General features: G+C 43.6%; 1 long non-coding RNA gene across 1 annotated transcript in view; it reads left to right on the top strand.

The window, feature by feature from the left end:
• The first annotated feature begins 2,192 nt into the window (after positions 1 to 2,192).
• Positions 2,193 to 24,003, top strand: part of LOC137374104 (uncharacterized) — a 151,596-nt gene continuing 129,785 nt past the window's right edge. Inside the window, exon 1 of the long non-coding RNA XR_010975763.1 lies at positions 2,193 to 2,262. This is a non-coding gene — a long non-coding RNA (uncharacterized lncRNA). The remainder of the gene's footprint in view (positions 2,263 to 24,003) is intronic.

Below are 24,003 nucleotides of genomic sequence, written 5' to 3'. Positions count from 1 at the left end.
CTGGCTAAAAAAGTTCTCTTGAATGCAGTTCAAGAATTTTGTGCTCTCTGTGCCTTTCACACTGTTTGTCTCCCAGTTGATATTAGGGCTGTTGAAATCCCCAACAATTATTGCCCGATTGTTTTTGCACTCAGAAATTTGCCTACATACTTGTTCTTCTATCTCCTTCCCACTATTTGGGGATCAACAGTACACTCCTAGTAATGTGGCTGCCCCTTTTGTATTTCTGAGCTCAACCCATATGGCCTCATTTGATGATTCATTTAGCATATCAACCTGCCTCACAGCTGTAATTGATTCTTTAAACAATAATGCTTCCTTTTTTTTATCTCCCTCTCTATCCTGCCTGAAAACTCTTATCCAGGGATGTTGAGCTGCCATGTTTGCCCCTCTTTAAGCCAAGTTTCTGTTGTAACAATGATATCATGCTGCCATGTGTCTATCTGTACCCTCAGCTCATTGGCTTTATTTGCTATACTCCTTGCATTTAAATAAATACCTTTTAACACTGCCAAATTCCTGTGCTGCATACTTTTTAATGTTTGCTTCTTCTGTCTTTCAGAGTCACTCACTAATTTTCTGCCTCCCATTCCCTGCTCTGAATTTGTCCTATCTGAAACTGCCCTCAAGTTCCCATCCCCCTGCCAATATAGTTTAAACCATCCTCAACAGCACTAGCAAACCTTCCTGCAAGGATATTCATCCCGGTCCTGTTCAGGTGTAGACCGTCTGGCTTGTACAGGTCCCACCTTACCCAGAACCAGTCCCAATGCCACAGAAATCTGAAACCCTCCCTCCTGCACCGTCTCTCCAGCCACACATTCGTCTGGTGTATTCTCCTATTTTATACTCACTAGCACATGTCCTTGGGAGTAATCCGGAGGTTACTACCTTTGAGGTCCTGCTTGCTAATCTCTTTCCTAACTCCCTAAACTCAGCCTGCAGGACCTCATCCATTTTTCTACCTATATCGTTGGTACCAATGTGGACCACGACCTCTGGCTGTGCACCTTTGCCCTCCAGAATGCTCTGTAGCTGCTCAGTGATATTCATGACCCTTGCACCAGGGAGGCAACATACCATCCTGGAATCATGTCTGCGACCACAGAAACAACTGTCTGTTTCCTAACTGTAGAATCCCTACCACTATTACTCTCCTGTCTTTTCTCCTCCCTCCCTGCACAGCTGAGCTACCCATGGTGCTCTTATGACTCTGGCTGCACTCGCCAGAGGAACCCTCTCTCCCATCGGTACTCAGAAGTGAATAGATGTTAGAAAGTGGGATGCCCTCTGGGGACTCCTGCACAACCTGCCTTGTCCTTCTTGTCTGGCAGCCATTCAGTCCCTCTCTACCTGCACTCTCTTAAGCTGCGGGGTGACCACCTCCTGAAAGATGCTATCCACATATCTCTCATCCTTGCATATGTACCTCAGTGACGACAGCTGCTCCTCGAGTTCCAAGATTCAACGCTCGAGTTTTTGCATTTGGTGGCACTTTCTGCACATGTAGTTGTCCAGGACATGGGCAGGGTCCTGGAGTCCCCACAAGACACAGAATGTGCATTTGATGGGTGTGAGCAGCCCTGCCATGACTCAAATTATTTATTTACTGCACTAAAATTGAAAGTTAAATAAACACAATAAAATGGTTATAAATGAGTAACCATCTACCGACTAGTGGTATTTTAGCTTCTACTTAGTAGATAGACTTAAATGTTCGAGACAAAATAAAAATCAGCAGAAAAAAGAAAATACGAAAGTAAGAAAATACCCACCAGATACTCACTGACCATCTCTCTGTGCCTCACCACTCCCTCTCCCTTCTCACGTTATTTATAGCTGCAAAGTCTCACCCAGCCAAACACCTACCTGCTTCCCTGTGATGTCACACTTACCAAAACTAATCTACCTTACCACTATTAATATACCCTACCAATACTAAATTGTTCCAATAGTAGTAATAACCTCAGTAATAAACCTTACTGCTTTAAAATAAAACGGAACAGCGGACTCACCAGCTTTTCCCTTCTGTTTGTGTGCCTTAAGTAATTATAAGGTAGTTACATAAATTTTAATTTTAAGTTCTTTTTCTAATTTGTAGCTATTTACAGATACTCCCTAACAGCAGTTATTCACCAGCCAACACCTTACAGCTTTCCTGTGACATCACTGTTTGTCTTTTTTTCAAACTCAGCCAGTGCCGCCAATTCCTGAAGAGGTGCTTCCTTGCAGGTCCGATTCCAGCCCTCTCAGCTCCCGAAGGTAAGAGCAGACCCCGAGCCCAGCACTGTATTTATTCTCTCCTGGGTCTAGCTGCTTCCACGCAGGTCCGATTCCAGTTCTCTCAGTTCCTGAAGGTAAGTGATCACTACACCACCATGACGGGCCCACCTTTTAATTTTTATTTTTAGTTATTTTTTTCTTTTCTCTTTTTTATTTTTTATGTGTTTATTTTATTTTGGTTTGTTTAGTTTGTTTCTACTGGGCCTACCCATTGTTTTTTTTCATGTTTGTGCTTGGGGCCAGGGCTGTTCAGTTTTCTGTCAATTAACACCCTCTCTGTACTAACGCTTTGACTTTCACCACACCATTAACATATCATTTGCTTTTGCTCCATGACCTTCTGGTCAGTTATTCTCTGTGACCTTGTCCTATCAACACCTCTTTTGTTGTCTCTTGCCCCACTCCCACTTTACTTGCTTAAAACCTATTACATTTCCGGCTCTGCCAGTTCTGATGAAGGGTCTCTGACCTGAAATGTTAACTCTGCCTCTCTCTCCACAGATGCTGCCAGACCTGCTGAGTATTTCCAGCATTTCTTGTTTTTACTACACTACCAGACCTGCCTTAACTCATTCTGTTGAAAGGTCACAGAACTGAAATGTTAACTCTATTCTTTCTGCACCAATGCTGACAGACCTGGTGAGTGTCTCCAGCCTTTTCTGTTTTTATTTCAGATTTCCAGCATCCACAGTATTTTGCTTTTGCCTTCTTAACTCTTTTCTTTTATTAGTTTTTGAGATGTGAGAGTCACTAGCAAGGCCAACATTTGTTGCCCATCCCTAATCGTCCTTGGGAAGGTGATGGTGAGCCGCCTTCTTGATCCACTGCAGTCCATGTGGTATAGGTACACCTACAGTGTTGTTAAGGAGGGAGTTCCAGGTTGTGGACCCAACTGCAGTGAGGGAACGAATATATAGTTCCAACTCAGAATGGTGTGTGAGCTGCCGGGGAACTTGCAGGTGGTGGTTTTCCCATGCGTCTGCTGCCTTTGTCCTTCTAGTTGGTAGAGGTCGCAGGTTTGGAAGGTGCTAACAAAGGTGGTTTGGTGTGTTTCTGCAGTACGTCTTGTAGATGGTACACACCGCTGCCACTGTGCACTGGTGGTGGAGGGAGTGAATGTTGAAGGTGGTGGATGGGGTGCCAGTCAAGCGGGCTGCTTTGTCCTGGATGGTGTCATGCATCTTAAGTGTTGTTGGGGATGCACTCATCCAGGCAAGTGGAGAGTATTCCATCACACTCCTGACTTGTGCCTTGTAGACGATGGACAGGCTTTGGGGAGTCAGGAGGTGAGTTACTCGCTGCCGAATCCCCAGCCTCTGACCTGCTCTTGTAGCCACAGTATTTCTATGGCCAATGGTCAATGGTAACCCTGAGGATGTTGATAGTGGGAGCATCAGTGATGGTAATGCCATTGAATGTCAAAGGGAGATGGTTAGATTCTGTCTTTTTGGAGATGGCCATTGCCTGGCAATTGTATGGCATGAATATTACTTGCCACTTATCAGCCCAAGCCTGAATGTTGTCCAGGTCTTGCTGCACGTAAGCACGGATTGCTTCCGAATCTGAGAAGTTGCGAATGGAACTGAACATCCCCACTTCTGACCTTATGCTGGAGGAAGGTTATTGGTGAAGCAACTGAAGATGGTTGGGCCTAGGACACTATCCTGAGGAACTCCTCTAGCAATGTCCAGGGGCTGAGATGATTGGCCTCCAATAATGACAGCCATCTTCTTTTGTACTAGGTATGACTCCAACCAGTGGAGAGTTTTCCTCCTGATTCCCATTGACTTCAATTTTGCTAGGGCTCCTTGATGCCACACTCTGTCAAATGCTGCCTTGATGTCAAGGGCAGCCACTCTCACCTCATCTCGGAAATTCAGCTCTTTTGTCAACGCTTGGAACAACGCTGTAATGAGGTCAGGAGCTGAGTGGCCCTGTGGAACTCAAACTGAGCATCTGTGAGCTGGTTGTTGCTGAGTCAGTGCCAATTGATAGCACTGTCAATGACACCTTCCATCACTTTGTTGATGGTTGAGAGTAGACCAATAGGTGGTAATTGGTCAGAGCGAATTTGTCATGCTTTTTGTAGACAGGATATACCTGGGCAATTTTCCTCATTGTTGGGTAGATGCCAGTGTTGTAGCTGTACCGGAACAGCTTGGCCAAGTGTACAGCTAGTTCTGGAGCACAAGTCTTCAGTACTACATCCGTGATGTTGTCAGGGCCCATAGCCTTTGCAGTATCCAGTGCCTTCAGCTGTTTCTTGATACCATGTTGAGTGAATTGAATTGGCTGAAGACTTGCAACTATGATGGTGGGAACCTCTGCAGGAGGCCGAGATGGATCATCCACTCGATTGCCAATACTTCAGCCTTGTCTTTTGCATTGACATGCTGGGCACCTCCACCATCACGACTGGATGTGGGAGGACTGCAGAGCTTTGATCTGTCCAGCTGGTTGCTGGCAGTAGATTACAAAGAGTGAATGTTGAAAATAACATCCTTATGGTTTATGAACATACGAATTAGGAGCAGAAGTAGGCCATTCGGCCCCTCGAGCCTGCTCCACCATTCAATAAGATCATGGCTAGTCTGTTTGTGTTTGAATTCCACACTCCCGTCTACCCCAGATAACCTTTGATTTCCTTGCCTAACAAGAATCTATCTACCTCCACCTTAAAAATATTCAATGACCCCGCCTCCATCACCTTCTGAGGCAGAGAATTCCAAAGTCGCACAACCCTCTGAGAGAAAAGGTTTCTCCTCATCTCTGTCCTAAAAGGGCAACCCCTAATTTTAAAATAGTGCCCCCTAGTTCTGGACTCACCAACAAGAGGAAACATCCTTTCCCAATCCACCTTGTCAAGACTGTTCAGGATCTTATAAACTTCAATCAAGTCTCCCCTCACACTTCTAAACTCCAGTGAAAACAAGCCCAGTCCGCCCAACCTTTCCTCATAAAACAACCCACTCATTCCAGGTATCAATCTAGTAAACCTCCTCTGAACCGCCTCCAACGCATTTACATCCTTCCTTAAATAAGGAGACCAAAACTGTACACCGTATTCGAGATGTGGTCTCACCAATGCTCTGTATAACTGAAGCATAACATCCTTATTTTAATTTTCAATTCCTCTCGTAATAAAGGTTAGCATTCCATTAGCCTTCTTTATTACTTGCTTTACCTGCATACAAACTTTTTGTGACTCATGCATTAGAACACCTAAATCCTTCTGTACCCGGGAATTTTGCAGTCGTTTTCCGTTTAAGTAATACTCTGCTTTTTTATTCTTCCTGCCAAAGTGAACAACTTCACATTTACCCACATTGTACTCCATCTGCCAGATTTTTGCCCACTCACTCAACCTATCAATATCAGCCTGCAAGCTCCTTATGTCCTCTTCACAACATACTTACTACCTATCTTTGTGTCATCTGCCAATTTAGCTACTATGCCATCACTCCCCTCATCGAAGTCATAGATATAAATTGTAAAAAGTTGAGGCCCCAGAACAGAACCCTGCAGGACTCCACTCGTCACATCCTGCCACTCAGAAAAGGACCCATTTATGCATACTCTCTGTTTTCTGCCAACCAGTCAGCCAATCTTCCATCCATGCTAATATGTTACCCACCTACACCATGAGCTCCTACTTTGTGCAATAACTTTTTATGTGGCACCTTGTCAAATGTCTTCTGGAAATCCAAGTACAGTACGTCAACAGGCTCCCCTTTATCCACAGCACATGTTATTCCTTCAAAGAACTCCAACAAATTGGTTAAACATGATTTCCCTTTCACAAAACCATGCTGACTATTCCCGATTACTTTGAGTTTTTCGAAGCGCCCAGCACCAACCTCCTTAATGATCAATTCTAACACCTTCCCCACAACAGACGTCAAGCTAACTGGCCTATAGTTACCTGTTTTCTGCTTCCCCCACGTCTTGAATAGAGGGGTTATATTTGCTACTTTGCAGTTTGATGGAACCTTTCCAGAATCTAGCGAATTTTGAAAAATTAACACCCTCGGATGAAGTCCAACAGGACCCGGGGACTTGTCAGCCTGCAGCTCCATCAGTTTGCTCCGTACCGCTTCCATAGAAAACTTAGAATATAGGAGCAGGAGTAGGCCATTCCACCCTTCAGACCTGCTCCGCCATTCAAAAAAGATCATGGCTGATCGTCTAATTCAGTGCCCTGTTCCCACTTTCTCCCCATATCCCTTGATCCCTTTGGCATTAAGAAATATATCTATCTCCTTCTTGAATATATTTAATGACTTGGCCTCCACTGTCTTCTGCGGTCGAGAATTCCATAGGTTCACCACTCTCTGGGTGAAGAAATTTCTCCTCATCTTGGTTCTAAATGGCATACCCCATATCCTGAGACTGTGACCCCTGGTTCTGGACTCCCCAGCCATCGGGACCATCTTCCCTGCATCTAGCCTGTCTAGTCCTGTTAAAATTTTATAGGTTTCTATATGATCCCCTCTCACTCTTCTGAACTCTAGTGAATATAGGCCTAGTCGACCCAATTTCTCCTCATACGTCAATCCTGACATCCCAGGAATCAGCCTAGTAAATCTTCTTTGCACTCCCTCCATGGCAAGAACATCCATCCCCAGATAAGACCAAAACTGCACACAATACTCCAGATATGGTCTCACCAAGGTCCTGTATAACTGCAGTAAGACATCCTTGCTCCTGTACTCAAATCCTCTTGCAATGAAGGCCAGCATACCATTCGCCTTCCTGACTGCTTGCTGCACCTGAATGCTTGCTTTCAGTGACTGGTTTACAAGGACACCCAGGTCTCGTTGCACCTCCCCCTTTCCCAACCTATCACCATTCAGATAATCTGCCTTTCTGTTTTTACAACCAAAATGAATACCTCACATTTATCCATGTTATACTGCATCTGCCATGCATTTGCCCACTCACCCAATTTGTCCAAATTACCCAGGAGCCTCTTTGCATCCTCCTCACAGCTCACATTCCACCCCCCCCCCCCCCCACCCCCACCCCACCAGCTTTGTGTCATCTGCAAACTTGGAAATATTACATTTAGTTCCCTCACCCAAGTCATTAATATATATTGTGAATAGCTGGGGCCCAAGCACTGATCCCTGTGGTACACCACTAGTCACTGCCTGCCACCCGGATAAAGACCCGTTTATTCCTACTCTCTGTTTCCTGTCTGTCAACCACTTCTCAATCCACGCCAGTATATTACCCCCAATCCCATGTGCTTTAATTTTGCATACTATCCTCTTATGTGGGACCTTATTAAAAGCCTTATGAAAATCCAAATATGCCACATCCACTGGTTCTCCCTTATCTATCCTACTAGTTACATCCTCAAAAAACTCCAGTAGATTTGTTAAGCATGATTTCCCTTTCGTAAACCTATGTTGACTTTGTCCAATCTCGTTTATGCTTTCCAGGTGTTCTGCTATCACATCCTTGATAATAGACTCTAGCATTTTCCCCACTATTGATATAAGGCTAACTGGTCTATAATTCCCTGTTTTTTCTCTCCCTCCTTTTTTAAATAGTGGGATTACATTTGCCACCCTCCAATCTGTCGGAACTGCTCCAGTCTATAGAATTTTGGAAGATGACCACCAATGCATCTTTTGTTTCCATGGCCACTTCCTTTAGTACTTTGGGATGCAGATTATCAGGCCCAGGGGATTTGTCAGCCTTTAACTCCATTTTTCTTTACTAATACTTATTTCCTTCAGTTCCTCCCTCTCATTAGACCTTTGGTTCCCTACATTTCTGGGAGGTTATTTGTGTCCTACTTTGTGAAGACAGAACCAAAGTATGTGTTTAATTGTTCTGCCATTTCTTTGTTCCCCATTATAATTTCCCCCGTTTCTGACTGTAAGGGATCTACATTTGTCTTCACTAATCTTTTTCTCTTCACATATTTATAGAAGCTTTTACAGTCAGTTTTTATGTTCTCTGCAAGTTTACTCTCATACTCTATTTTCCCCCGCTTAATCAACCTCTTTGTCCTCCTTTGCTGAATTCTAAACTGCTCCCAATCCTCGGACTTGCTGCTTTTTCTGACAATTTTATATACCCCCTCTTTGGATCTAATACTATCCCTAATTTCATTAGTAAGCCACAGTTGAGCCACCTATCCGGTTTTATTTTTGAGCCAGACAGGAATGAATAATTGTTGTAATTCAGGCGCATGTTCTTTAAATATTATCCATTGCCTATCCACTGTCAACCCTTTCAGTAAAGTTTCCCAATCTACCATGGCCAACTCGCACCTCATACCTTCGTAGTTTCCTTTATTTAGATTCAGGGCTCTAGTTTCGGATTCAACTACTTCACTCTCCATCTTAATGAAGAATTCTATCATGCTATGTTTGCTCCTCCCCATGGATCCCGTACAACAAGATTGTTAATTAATCCTTTCTCATTGCACATTACTCAATCTAGGATAGCCTGTTCTCTAGTTGGTTCCTCAACGTATTGATCTAAAAAACCATCACGTACACACTCCAGGAAATCCTCCTCCACAGTATTATTGCTAATTTGGTTTGACCAATCTATATGTAGATTAAAGTCACCCATGATTACAGTTGTATCATTATTGCATGCATCTCTAATTTCCTGTTTAATGCCATCCTTTACATCTCCACTACTGTTTGGGGGCCTATAGATAATACCCGCCAACGTTTTCTGCCCCTTGGTGTTTCTTAGCTCCACTCATGCTGATTCCACATCATGATTTTCCGAGCCAATATCCTTCCTCACTATTGCATTGATTTCCTCCTTTTCTAACAATGCTACCCCACCTCCTTTCCCTTTTTGCCTGTCCTTCCTAAATATTGAATACCCCTGGATGTTCAGGTCCCATCCTTGGTCGCCCTGCAGCCGTGTCTCCGTAATCGCAACTATATCATAACCGTTTATATCTATTTGCTAATTCATCAACCTGATTGCGAATGCTCGCGCATTAAGACACAATGCCTTTAGACTTGTCTTTTGAACATTGTTAGTCATCTTAGGTTTATTTTGCACTATGGCCCCATTTGTTTCTCACCCTTGTTTTCTCTGCCTTCCACTTTTGCTTCTTACCTTTCTGTCTTTCATTTCTATCCTTGTTTCTCCCTCCTCTGTCTCCCAGCTCAGATTCCCATCCCCCGCCATTCTAGTTTAAACTCTCCCCGACAGCACTAGCAAACAACCCCCCAAGGAAATTGGTCCCGGTCCTGCCCAGATGCAACCTGTCCAGCTTGTACTGGTCCCATCTTCCCCAGAGCCGGTCCCAATGTCCCAGGAATCTGAATCCCTCCCCCCCTACACCATTTCTCCAGCCATGTATTCATCTGATATATCCTGCTATTTCTGCTCTTGCTAGCACGTGACACTGGTAGTAATCCTGAGATTACTACCTTTGAGGTCCTACTTTTTAATTTATGTCTTAACCCCTTATTTTCAGCTTGTAGGACCTCATCCCTTATTTTACCTATGTTGTCGGTACCAATATGTGCCACGACAACTGGCTGCTCGCCCTCCCCCTTCAGAATGCCCCGCAGCCACTCAGAGTCATCCTTGACCCTCGCACCAGGGAGGTAACATACCATCCTGGAGTCTCTCTTGTGGCCGCAGAAATGCTTGTCTGTTCCCCTTACGATTGAATCCCCTATGACTATAGCCCTGCCATTCCTCTTCCTCTCCTTCTGTGCAGCAGAGCCACCCATGGTGCCATGAACATGGCTCTTGCTGCTTTATCCTGAGCCATCTTCCCCAACAATATCCAAAGCTGTATGTCTGTTAGAGAGGGGGATGGCCACAGGGGTCTCCTGCACTACCTGCCTTCCTCTACTCTGTCTGGTGTTCACCCATTCCCTTTCTGCCTTTGCAGCATTTGCCTGTGGTGTGACCACCTCGCTAAACATGCTATCCATGATGATCTCAGTCATTGGAAGCGTCCCTGATTTCCCACATAGTGCAGGAGGAGCATATCACGGGTGCGAGTTCTCCTGCCATGACTTACCTTTACATTGCTTAGTTACTCCCTTTAATTAAAAATTACTAATTACGCTAGGGGCCTTGTTCTACTCCAAACATGACCCACTACAATCTAAAGTCCTTACCTGATAAATCCTACAAAAAAATCACTAGAGTTCACTAGTTAAAATAAACCTTACTCAAAAAAAAAGTTACTCACTTGTTCCTTATTATTTACCTATTTACACATGCACCCTAACACTGGTGTACTAACCCAGATATTCAGAGTTATTCCATAACAGCAGTTACTCACCAACCAATTGCCTTGCAGCTTTCCGTGACGTCACTGCTCGCTTTGTTTTCAAACTCCGGCGCACCAGGGCTCCTCTCTGCTGCTCTCCCGGAAGGTAATTGATCGAGGTCGCGATCCTCGGGCTCTATTTATCCGCTCCTCGTTCTGTGTACTTCCCACAGGTCTGTTCCTCTTCACTGCTCTCCTGGAAGGTGATTGTAATTTCACCAAGTTCCTCTCTTCCTTCCACCTCCTGATTTACAGCTATTGCCGGAATGTTTTTTGTATCCTTGATAGGGAAGACAGAAGTAAAACATTTGTTCATTTCATCCGCCATTTCCTGATTAGAGTCATAGAGTTATATCGCACAGAAACAGGCCCTTCATCCCATCGTGTCTATGCCAGCCACCAAGCACCTATCTATTCTAATTTCATTTTCCAGCACTTGGCCCATAACCTTGTATGTTATGGCATTTCAAGTGCTCATCTAAATACTTCTTAAATGTTGTGAAGGTTCCTACCTCTACCACCCCTTCAGGTAGTGTGTTCCAGATTCCATCCTCTGGGTGAAAACATTTTTCCTCAAATCCCCTCTAAACCTCCTGCCCCTTAACTTAAATCTATGCGCCTTGGTTATTGATCCCTCCGTTAAGGGAAAATGTTTCTTCTTATCTACCCTATCTATGCCCCTCATAATTTTGTATCCCTTAATCAGGTCCCCCCTCAGCCTTCTCTGCTCTAAGGAAAACAACCCTATCCTATCCAGTCTCTCTTCATAGCTGAAATGCTCCAGCCCAGGCAACACCCTGGTGAATCTCCTCTGCACCTGCTCCAGTGCAATCACATCCTTCCTATAGTGTGGTGTCCAGAACTGTACACAGTACTCCAGCTGTGGCCAATCTTGCATTTTATACAGCTCCATCATAACCTCCCTGCTCTTATATTCTATGCCTTGGCTAATAAAGGCAAGTATCCCATATGCTTTCCTAACCACCTTATCTACCTGTGCCATTGCCTACAGTGATCTATGGACAAGTACACCAAGGCCCCTACCATCCATTGTATATTCCCTTGCCTTGTTAGTCCTCCCAAAATGCCTCACACTTCTCAGGATTAAATTCCATTTGCCACTGCTCTGCCTATCTTACCAGCCCATCTATATCGTCCTGTAATCTAAGGCTTTCCTCCTCATTATTTACGACACCACCAATTTTCGTGTCATCTGTGAACTTACTGATCATACCTCCTATATTCACGTCTAAATCATTAATGTACACTGCAAACAGCAAGGGTCCCAGCACCGATCCCTGCGGTACACCACTGTCACAGGCTTCCACTCGCAAAAACAACCCTCTATCATCACCCTCTGTCTCCTGCCACTAAGCCAATTTGGATCCAATTTACCAAATTGCCCTGGATCCCATGGGCTCTTACCTTCTTAACCAATCTCCCATGCGGGTCCTTATCAAAAGCCTTACTGAAGTCCATGTAGACTACATCAACTGCTTTACCCTCATCTACACATCTAGTCACCCCCTTGAAAAATTCAATCAAGTTTGTTAGACACGATCTCCCCCTGACAAAGTCATGCTGACTATCCCTGATTAATCCCTGCCTCTCCAAGTGGAGATTAATCCTGCCCCTCAGAATCTTTTCCAATAGTTTCCCTACCACTGATGTTAGACTCACTGGCTGTAATTACCTCGTTTATCCCTGCTACCCTTCTTGAATAATGGTACCACATTCACTGTCCTCCAGTCCTCAGGTACCTCTCCTCTGGCCAGAGAGGATTTGAAAATTTGTGTCAGAGCCCCTGATATCTCCTCCCTTGCCTCACATAACAGCCTGGGATACAACTCATCTGGACCTGGGGATTTATCCACTTTTAAGCCCACTAAAACAGCTAATACCTCCTCCCTTTCAATGCTAATGTGTTCAAGTATATCACAATCCCCCTCCCTGATCTCTACATGTACATCGTCCTTCTCCATAGTGAACATAGATGAAAAGTAATCATTTAAAACCTCACCTATGTCCTCCGGCTCCACACACAGATTGCCACTTTGGTCCCTAATGGGCCTTATTCTTTGCCTGGTTATCCTCTTGTCCTTAATACACTTATAAAACGCCTTGGGATTTTCCTTTATCTTGTCCACCAGTGTTTTTTCATGTCCCCTCTTCGCTCTCCTAATTACTTTTTTAAGTACCCCCCTACACTTTCTATACTGCCATAAGCCTCCTTTTTTTTCCCTTATCCAATCCTCTATATCCCTTGACATCTAGCGTTCCCTGGACTTGTTGCTCCTACCTTTCACCTTTACGGGAACATGTTGGCCCTGAATGCTATTTCTTTTTTGAATGACTCCCACTGGTCTGATGTAGACTTTCCTACAAATAGCTGCTCCCAGTCCACTTTGGCAGATCCTGTTTTATCATATTGAAATTGGCCTTCCCCCAATTCAGTACTTTTATCTCCGGTCCCTCGTTGTCCTTTTCCATAACTACCTTAAACTGTACAGATTTCTTGTCACTATACCCGAAATGCTCCCCCACTGCCACTTCTACAACTTGTCCTGCTTCATTCCCTAGGATTAGGTCCAGTACCGCCCCTTCTCTTGTAGGACTTTCTATGTGCTGGCTCAAAAAGCTCTCCTGTATGCAATTTAGGAATTCCACCCCCTTTAAGCCTTTTGCACTAAGACTATCCCAGATGATATTGGGGAACTTGAAATCCCCTACTATTATTACCCTTTTATTTTTACACCTCTCTGAGATTTGCGTACATATCTGCTCTTCTGTCTCTCCCTAACTGTTTGGAGGCCTGTAGTACACTCCTAGCTAGGTGATTGCCCCCTTTTTGTTTTTAAGTTCTACCCATATGGCCCCATTTGAGGAACCTTCTAAGATATCATCCCTCCTTACTACAGTAATTGACTCCTTGATCAACAATGCAATGCCACCTCCTCTTTTACACCCCCCCCTGTCATGCCTGAAAATTCTATACCCTGGAATATTGAGCTGCCAGTCCTGCCCATCCCTCAACCATGTCTTTGTGATAGCAATAACATTATATTCCATGTGTTAATCAATGCCCCTCAATTCATCTGCCTTACTAGTAAGACTCCTTGCGTTAAAATAGATACAATCCAGCCTTGCATTATTCGCTTGTGCCTTAACAGGTCTATATTTGTTCTGCCTTCCAGACTGACTCAATTTCTCTTATATTTGACTGTGCATCACCCCCTACTGTACCTCCACTCTGTATCCCATCCCCCTGCCAAATTAGTTTAACACCCCTGCAAGAGCACTAGCAAACCTCCCAGCAAGGATGTTGGTCCCATTCTGGTTCAGGTGCAACCCGTCCAACTTGTACAGGTTCCACCTTTGCCAGAAACAGACCCAGTGATCCAGGAAACTAAAGCCCTCCCTCCTGCACCATCTCTTCTGCCACGCATTCGTCTGCTCTATCCTCCTATTCCTATACTCACTAGCATGTGGCACCGGGAGTAATCCAGAGATTACAACCTTTGAGGTCCTGCTCTTTAATCTGCTACCTAGCTCCCTAAATTCTTGTTGCAGGACCTTATCCCTTTTTCTACCTATGTCGTTGGTACCAATGTGCACTACGACCTCTGACTGTTCACCTTCCCCCTTCAGAATGTCCTGCAGCCGCTCCGTGACATCCTTGACCCTAGCACCAGGGTTATCTACTATTAGCTCCCCATTCTCACTCTCTAGAGGAGAAACACTCACTTTACTTACTCTTTTCTTTTTTAAATATCTGTAGAAACTCTTGCTATCCATTTTTACATTGCTAGTGAGTTTCCTCTCATACTCTAATTTCTTTCTGCTGATTAACCTTTCTGTCATTCTCTGCTGTTCTTTATATTCTGACCAATCATCTGAACTGCCACTCACTTTTGCACAATTATATGCCTTTTTCTTAAGTTTGATGTTTTTCTTAACTTCTTTAGTTAACCATGGATGGTGGGTCCTCTCCTTAGAATTTTCCTTTATAGTAGGAATATACTTATTCAAGTATTCTGAAATATCCTCTTAAATGTCTGCCACTGTTTTTCTATTGATCTATCTCCGAGCCTAGTAACCCAGTTCACTTCAGCTAGCTCAGCTTTCATGCCCACATAGTTGCTCTTATTCAAGTTTAAAATATGAATCTTAGATCCACTCTTCTCTCTTTCAAACTGGATGTAAAATTCAGTCAATCTCTGGTCACTGCTACCTAGAGGTGCCTTTACTCTGAGGTCAGTAACTAATCCTGTCACATTACACAATACCAAGTCTAATACAATCTGCTCTCTGGTCGGTTCCAGAATGTGCTGCTCGAAGAAGCTATCTTGAAAGCATTCTATGAACTCTTCTTCCAGGCTACTATTGCCAGTCTGATTTTTCCAGTTTATATGTAGATTAAAATCAGCCATGATTATTGCTGTCCCTTTATCACAGCACCCAATATTTCTTCTTGTATACTTCGTCTTACATTGTGATTACTGTTCGGGGGCCTGTAAACCATTCCCACTAGTGACTTCTTTCCCCTACTATTCCTCATCTCCACCCAAACCACTTCTACATCCTGATCTCCTGAACCAAGGTCATTTCTAACTACAGTACCAGTGCCATCCTTGATTAACAGTGCAAGCCCTCCACCTTTACCTAGCTTCCTATTCTTCTTGAATGTCATATACCCCTCAATATTTGGGACCCAATCCTTGTCATCCTGCAGCCACGTCTTCGTAATGGCTATCAGATCATATTTATTTACTTCAATGTGCACCCTCAGTTCGTCTACTTTGTTATGAATGCTACTTGCATTCAAATACAGAGCCTTAAGTTTTGTCTTTTTGTTATCTTTGTAACATCTAGTCTTGACTGTTGGTGTGGTCTCAGATTTTTTCTCTCTGTCCCTTCCTGCCTTCTATGACCTTCATTTTCCATATTATTATTCTGCTCTCCTGCCTTGACTCTACCCCTTGATTTGCTGCAACTAACCAAGCTTGATCCCTCTCCCCACTTGTTTAGTTTAAAGCTCCCTCTACTTCTCACGTTATACAGTTTGCTGGAACACTGGTCTCAGCACAGCTCAGGTGCAGACCGTCCCATTGGTACAGCACCCACTTTCCCCAGTACTGGTGCCAATGCCCGACAAAGCAAAACCCACTTCTCCCACACCAGTCCTTGAGCCATGTATTCCTTTCACTAATCTTATGTGCCTTCTGCCAGTTGGCACGTGGCTCAGGTAATAATCCAGAGATTATTACCCTGGAGGTTCTGCTCTTCAATTTGGTGCCTAGCTCCTCATACTGTCTAAGCAGAAACTTTTTCCTAGTCCTATCTATGTCTTTGGTACCTACATGGACCATGACAACTGGATCCTCCCCCTCCCACTCCAAACTCCTGTCCAGCCCTGAGCAGATGTTCCAAACCCTGGCACTGGGTAGGCAACACAGCCTTCTGGACTCACACTCTTGGCTGCATAGAACAGTATCAATCCCCCTCACTATACTATCCCCTACTACCGCTGCATTCCTTTTTGCTCCCCCCACTTGAATGGCTTCCTGTGCCACAGTGCCATGGCCAGTCTGCTCATCCACCTTGCAGACCTCACTTTCGTCCACACAGGTTGAGAGCACCTCAAACCTGTTTGACAATTGCAAAGTCTGAGGCTCCTCCACTACTGTCTGCTCAGTCCCTTTACCTGCCTCATTCACAGTCACCTCCTCCTGTCCCTCACTGCAGACCAAAACAGATGACCCTGTTCTAAGAGGTGTGACTGTCTTCCGGAACAAAGTGTCCAGGTATTCCTGGACTATTAATGTAGCATCTATTGTTACCACCAAGAAGGCCTTTATTCCTATATCGATCAATTTGCTAATATGTATAAATGAAACACTACACTCATAAAATTAGAATGCATAAACTTGATCTATTGAGCATAAATAATATGTTCTTAATAAAATAAAATTATCCTCCACATTTTAATAAGATTGAGCACTAATGGGCTTTCAAAATAAGGAAAGCTTGATGATGCTATCAACGTAAACATCACTTATTTCCTTTCTTACACTTTGGTTTGTTACTCACAGACCAGGCAATGAGCCCAGTAAAAACAACCTATAAGCCAATAGTCTGTGCAGGCATATTTAAGGGGTCTTCAAATCACAGAAGCATAGACAAAAGGAAAAAATGGCAACGTAATCAAATTTGGAATTAATCATACTATTATAACACGATTAGATAAGCTGCTGAGGGTACTGAATCTATTATGATACCCTTAATTGTACCAAGATATAAAATAATTAAGGCAGCCAGAAGAAAAATTTAATTAAAGGGATGTGGTGGTGCTTAATTGAACAATAATTTCCATTTGTTGAGAGTATATCAGCCAACAAATTGTTCCCTTGATGATTCGCAAACCAAAACACGGATCAAAGCAAGTAAGTCATTTACTGGCAAGGACACATGTAGGGCAAATGAACAGTTTTATTCCTTATGCGATATTTCTGTAAGGAGCACAACATAATTTAAAAGCTGCATTTATACATTTTTCTTGTAATTTAATAACAATTGCAAGCTGTTGGATTCCCTGACAAAACAAATGGTTTAAATATATTTGGTCTGGGGCAAGAAACTGCTGGAAGAGCTCAATAACTGCATTTATTTCACTCACAAGTTATATGATGACCATTCTGAGATCATGACTTATTTTGGCATAAATAATTGTACTGTGCATTTGGCAAACTAATTAAAAAGAAATGCCAATTTTTCACAATCATTCCCCCAAACTCTCTGATCATCCAATTATATTCTTTTGCACATCCTTCCCCCCTTCGCCTCACCATTGTCAATCGTGTCTTCACCTACCTAGGAGCCATTCTCCTCCACCTTTCTCTCCACTTCTTCTTTAAGAGTCACCTTAAAACCAACTTGTTTGACCAAGGCTTTGTTTGCCCCTCCTAACACCTCCTCTTGTGTGCCCCTTGATATTTTTGCCAATGCCTCTGTGAAGTGCATCGGCTCATTTTCTATGTTAAATGTGCTAAATAAATGCAAGTTGTTGTTGTTGTTGAACAGGGTCCTACTTTAAACCCTTTGAATGCTGGTCCTCTAATATACTCGTTCGGGGCACAGTCGTACAATTCTGGCACATTGCCATAAGCATGCACCAGCACACATGCAATCTGACTGTGCACTGTACTACAAGCTTGATTTGTTGGTTACTGTCGCTCGTCACACACTCTGAGTGCATGGAGGCTGAAGAGACAGAGTTACAGCAACATCCATTCCCTCCACCACTGCCGTACTGTGGCTGCAGTGTGTACGATTTACAGAACGTACTGCAGCAAGTCACCAAATCTTCTTCAACAGCACTTCCCAAACCCACATCCTTCACTCTCTAGAAGGACAAGGGCAGCAGGTGCATGGGAACAGCTTCTCCTCTCTAAGTCACACACCATTCTGACTTGGAACATATACCTCCAGTCCTTCATTGTAGTTGGGTCAACATCCTGGAACTCTCTACCAAATAGCATTGTGGGAACACCTCAAATACATGGACTGCAATAGTTCAAGAAGGAGGCCCACCCCACCTTGTCAAGGGCAACTCGCAATAGGCAATAAAGCTGGCCTGCCCAGCGACGCTGACTTTCTGAAGAATGATTAAAAAATAAAGCTGCGTGTAAATGTCTGCTGAGGCATACTGTCAGCTTGCACTGAGCTTGTACCAATACATATTTATGCATGTTAGGAGCAACAACAACAACTTGCATTTATATAGTGCCATTAATGTAATAAAAGATCCCAACATGCTTTACAGGAGCAATATAAAGCTAAATTTGAAACCAAGCCACATAAGGAGATATTAGGGCAGATGATCAAGAGCTTGGTCAAAAAGGTAGGTTCTAAGTAGCATCTTAAAGGAGAAAAGATAGGTGGACAGGTGGAGAGGTTTAGAGAGGGAATTTCAGAGCTTAGGGCCTGTGCAGCTGAAGGTACGGCCGCCAATGGTGGAAATTGTAGGCTGGTGTTAGAGGAGCACAGATATCTTGGAGGGTTGTGGGGCTGGATGAGATTACAGAGGTAGGGAGGAGTGAGGTCATGGACGGATCTGAAAACAATGATGAGAATTTTAATATTGAGGTATTGCTTAACTGGTAGCCAATGTAGGCCAGCGAGCACAAGGGTGATAGGTGAACGGGACCTGGTGTAAGTAAGAACACTGGCAAGCGGAGTTTTGGATGACCTCAAGTTTATGGAGAGTAGAACATGCAAGGCTGTCCAGGGTGTTTTGGAATAGTCAAGTATAGAATTAACAAAAGCGTGGATGAGGGTTTCAGTAGCAGATGAAATGAGACAATGTTATGGAGTTGGAAATAGGAGGTCTTAGTGATGGCATGGAAGTCGGAGGTTCGTCAAGGGGTCAAATATGACACCAATGTTGTGAACAGTCTGGCTTAACCTTAGACAGTTGCCAGGGAGAGGGATGGAGTCAGTAACTAAGGAATGGCGTTTGTGGCGGGACTGAAGGCAATAACTTTGATCTTCCCAATGTTTAATTGGAGGAAATTTCATCTCATCCAGAACTGGATGTTGGACAAGCAGTCTGACAACTTAGAGACAATGGAGGGATTGAGATGGGTGGTGGTGAGGTAGAGCTGGGTGTCATCAGTGTACATGTGGAAACTGACACTGAATTTTCAGATGATGGCACCGAGGGACAGGATGCAGATGAGAAATAGAAGGGGGTCAAGGATAGATCCTTGGGAGACACCAGAGATATCGGTATGGGAGTGTTTAAATAGTTAAGAATGGAACCAGGTGAGAGCAGTACCACCCAGCTGGACGACAGTAGAGAGGCATTGGAGGAGGATCGTATGGTCAACCATATCAAAAGTTGCAGCCAGGTCGAGAAGGACGAGGAGGGGTAGTTTACCTTTGTCACAGTCACATTAGATGTAATTGTGACTTTGATAAGAACCATTTTGATAATCTAGCAGAGTTGAAGCTGATTGGAGAGTTTCAAACATGGAATTCCAGGAAGAATGGGGATGGATTTAGGAGGAGATAACATATTTAAGGACTTTGGAGCAGAAAGGGAGATTGGAGATGGGGCGGTAGTTTGCAAGGGCGGAGGGGGTCAAGGGTTGAATTTTGAGGCGAGGGGTGATGATGGCAGATTTGAAGAGAGAGGACAGTATTTGAAGAGAGAGCAGCTAAATAGGAGGGAATAATTAATCAAATAAATAACAGGTTCATCTTGGTCCTTTAGTACATGAAAGATTTTCCACAGACAATTAAGTGAATGATGTAGAAATGATGATGGCAGCAAATTCCCCATTCTCCTTATTCTCTGTGTAAACCTATGGAATGCTGACAGTCAGTCAGCTGCCTTTTCTCTGAGTGCCTTTACACTACAATATTAGAATAAAAGTTTGAAAAAGTTGCCTTTTCACTAGTTGCAGTTTTGCTGTGATCCTCTCATTGGTTTCTCATCCCATGCAAAATGCCAGATTAAGTATATATTCTTCCTAACCGCTTTATTTTCTCTGATATTAGTTATTTCCTCTAGCATATCACTCCCCCTTGACGTGGTTTAGAATTGATGTACACTTGCTTACTCAGAAATGAGCAGCTCTGCACTTAGCCAACTTGTCTTATTCTATCCGATTGGTCAGAAAATACTCTGAAGTGTGAATATTTTGTCCCTTCCTGTCCTGCCTTGAAAATCCTGGGGCTAGAAATTACTTTAGGTCAGTTTTCAGGTGGCAAATAAGTGCTGGAAATGATCCCACATCTGAAGACAAAGGGCCGAGGATGTGGATTTGAAGTGCAGTCACAGTTGTAATGTCGGGATTGCAGCAGCCAATTTGTACACAACAAGATCCCACAAACAACAATATGACCAGATATTACGATTTTTAACAATGTTGTTTTAGGATAAATATTGGTCCAGGCACCAGGAAAACTCCCCTGCTCCTCTTGACAGTGTCACGGGATCCATAACATCCATCTGAGAGGGCAAATGGAGCTTCAGTTTAATGGCGCCTCCAACAGTGCTGTACTCCCTCAGTACAGCACAACCTTGGACCCATTACCTTCTGACTCAGAGGCGAGTGTGCGACTGCAGAGCCATGGCTGATGCAATGCTCTGATTGTTGCTCGGTCTGATATGGGCCGAGTGTACTAAAGGTCTACAGTTACGGCTAGACAGTTATAGAGAAAGAATGTAATCAACGTAAGAGTGGGTTTTGTTCATTTTATAAATGCACATTGTCAACATCTTCAGCCAATATCAACAGAACATTCAGAACCCACAGAAAGGACACAGTGAAATTCATGCTAGCAGGACTCCTGATTGTAGTCCTACCACATAGCTGAAGGACTCTGTAATATTGAGGATGGCTTTGCTGTAGGGAATAATTTCAAAAGAAGCCACATTCCTTTTCCCCCTTTTAATGAGATATTGACAACTGTATGATCTGGAAAATTATGTTTATATTTTGGAAAGACATCAAGTCACACAAAAAAGACTGGATTTGTTTCCAAAGCAAAATTTTAATTAAAAATTTGTGATTAAATAAAATCAGAAAACAAAATTAGAACCAAATTGGAGAGGGTGCAGAAAAGATTTAAGAGAATGGTTCCAGGGATGAGGAACTCCAGTTATGTGGATAGATTGGAGAAGCTGGGGTTGTTCTCCTTGGAGAAGAAAGGATTAACAGCAGATTTGATAGAAATATTCCAAACCATGAGGGGTCTGGACAGAGTAGATAGAGAGAAACTGTTCCCATTGGCAGAATGGTTGAGAGCTGATAGGCAAAAGAACCAACAGCAACATGGGGAAAAACGTTTTTATGCAGCGAGTGGTTAGGATCTGGAATGCAGTGCCTGAAAGCGTGGTGGCGGCAGGTTGAATCAAGGCCTTCAAAAGAAAATTGGATAAGCATCTGAAGAGAAAAAAAATTGCAGGGCTAGCGGGAAAGGGCGGGGGAGTGGGGCTAGCAGAATTGCTCTTAAGGAGAGCTGGTATGGGCACGATGGGTCAAATGGTGTTCTTCTGTGTTGTATCCATTCTATAATTCTATGATTCTAATTCCTTCATTTCAATTCTTCATAAATGGTGCTTGGGAAAATGGGGAGGGGGGGGATTGAGGCAAAATAAGCATGCACCTACCTCTCTCTGGACTGGGTAACTGGGTAGTGGTGTTATTTCTTTGCTGATGACAGTAGTTCAAAACCCGGAACTAGATTTAGGAGTCTTTCTCCCTGTTCAGCCTCAGCAAGTTGCATTATATTTTGGACTGGACTATTTTCCTATAGTGCTTCAACCAAAATTAACGGTGTGAAGGTGATCACTTGCCACTACCTCGATGCCATGCAGCATTGGATATGACTAGGAGGAAATCAAGGAGCTTGCTCATGTCTGGGTCCAGGCTACCACAACGAAAGTCAGAATTTACAGAGCTACAGGCTCAGTTATGTAGCCAAAAAAAAATCCAACAGACATGAACATCACTGCAACAAGCAGTCACATCAGTAAAAGGAAACACAATTCCTCTTGAAGTGTCCATTGCTGCTACTTTAGGATAATACAATACAAGTTACACGTGGCTAACTGGGAATTCAGATGAGGCTAAATGCATTTCTGATGAGTAACTAAACGATGAGTAATAGATACTATTGTTGGTCATGTGATCCAATACTCATTTTGCATGGCGTCTGTAGGTGAACTTTAACCTTTCTGTACATTTGTTGGGAAAATGCTAATCATTGTGAGTGCTTTACATCTTTAGTTACTGAGTGATAATATATATTTGTTAAGTAAATATACACACACAGAGTACATTTACCTGAACTGCCTAAGTGAGCGTAAGGGGTTTCGACTAAAATTAGTGCATGTGGCTAAAATGGTGTTTGTCGTAGCCATACCTGTGGTTAGTCATTGATTTCTATTCAACAACAGTGAATACAACTTGCAATGAAAAGCAGAAGAAGCCCAGTCCTTTTTTTTTGTTTTGGGTATTGGCATTCTGACATATCTGGAAACCCATCACGATGATAAACTAATTAACCCTAATTAACTAATTAATTAATAAGTAGAGGAGTAACTAAACCCGAGGGAGGAGATTACTGTATTCAGCATTTCATATTTATAGCAGATATCTAGCGCTAGGGACCATATAGTTAGTTGTAACTTAATTTAGTAAACATTTAATAATTAATTTAAATTAAAAGGATTTAAATTAATGTATTAATTAGTGATAGAAATGTCAGTTAGAGGGGTAAAGTGCTTCACCTGTGAGATGTGGGAGGTCTGTGACGCTTCCAGCGTTCCGGACAACCACATCTGCAGGAAGTGTACCCAATTGCAGCTCCTCACAGACCACATGGATTGGTTGGAGCAGCAATTGGATGCACTTAGGAGCATGCAGGTGGCGGAAAGCATCATAGACAGGAGTTTTAGAGACGTGGTTACACACAAGGTGCAGGCAGAAAGATGGGTGACCACTAGAAGGGGCAGGCAGTCAGTGCAGGAATCCCCTGTGGTTGTCCCTCTCTCTAACAAGTATACTGTTTTGGATACTGTTGTGAGGGATGGCCTATCAGGGGAAAACAACAGCAGCAGCCAGAGCAGTGGCATCACGGCTGGCACTGTTGTTCAGCAGGAAAGGACAAAGTGCAAAAGAGCAATAGTTATAGGGGACTCTGTAGTCAGGGGCACAGATAGGCGCTTCTGTGGACGTGAAAGAGACTCCAGGATGGTATGTTGCCTCCCTGGTGCCAGGGTCAAGGATGTCTCTGAATGGGCAGCAGGCATTCTGAAGGGAGAGGGTGAACAGCCAGAGGTTGTGGTACACATTGGTACTAACGACATAGGCAGGAAGAGTGACGAGGTCCTGCAGGGGGAGTTCAGGGAGTTAGGTAGTAAGTTAAAAAACAGGACATCAAGGGTTGTAATCTCGGGATTACTCCCTGTGCCACGTGCCAGTGAGGCTAGAAATAGGAAGATAGTGCAGCTAAACACATGGCTAAACAGCTGGTGTAGGAGGGTGGGTTTCAGATATCTGGATCATTGGGATCTCTTCCGGGACAGGTGGGACCTGTACAAGAAGGACGGGTTGCATCTAAACTGGAGGGGTACAAATATCCTGGCTGTGAGGTTTGCTAGCGTCACTCGGGAGGGTTTAAACTAGTGTGGCAGGGGGGGTGGGAACCAGAGCAGTAGATCAGCAGGTGAAATAACAGAGGGGGAACTAGTGAATAAGGCCAGTAAGGCTGAGAGGAAGAGCAGGCAGGGAGATGTTGCTGAGTACAGCGGGACTGGTGGTCTGAAGTGCATTTGTTTCAATGCGAGAAGTATAACAGGTAAGGCTGATTAACTTAGAGCTTGGATTAGTACTTGGAACTATGATGTTGTTGCTATTACAGAGACTTGGTTA

This window comes from Heterodontus francisci, chromosome 10, assembly GCF_036365525.1.
Source record: "Heterodontus francisci isolate sHetFra1 chromosome 10, sHetFra1.hap1, whole genome shotgun sequence".
Classification (NCBI taxonomy): domain Eukaryota; kingdom Metazoa; phylum Chordata; class Chondrichthyes; order Heterodontiformes; family Heterodontidae; genus Heterodontus; species Heterodontus francisci.
Note: the sequence above shows the minus strand (reverse complement) of the source record. Positions and strands in the feature narration are given on the sequence as shown.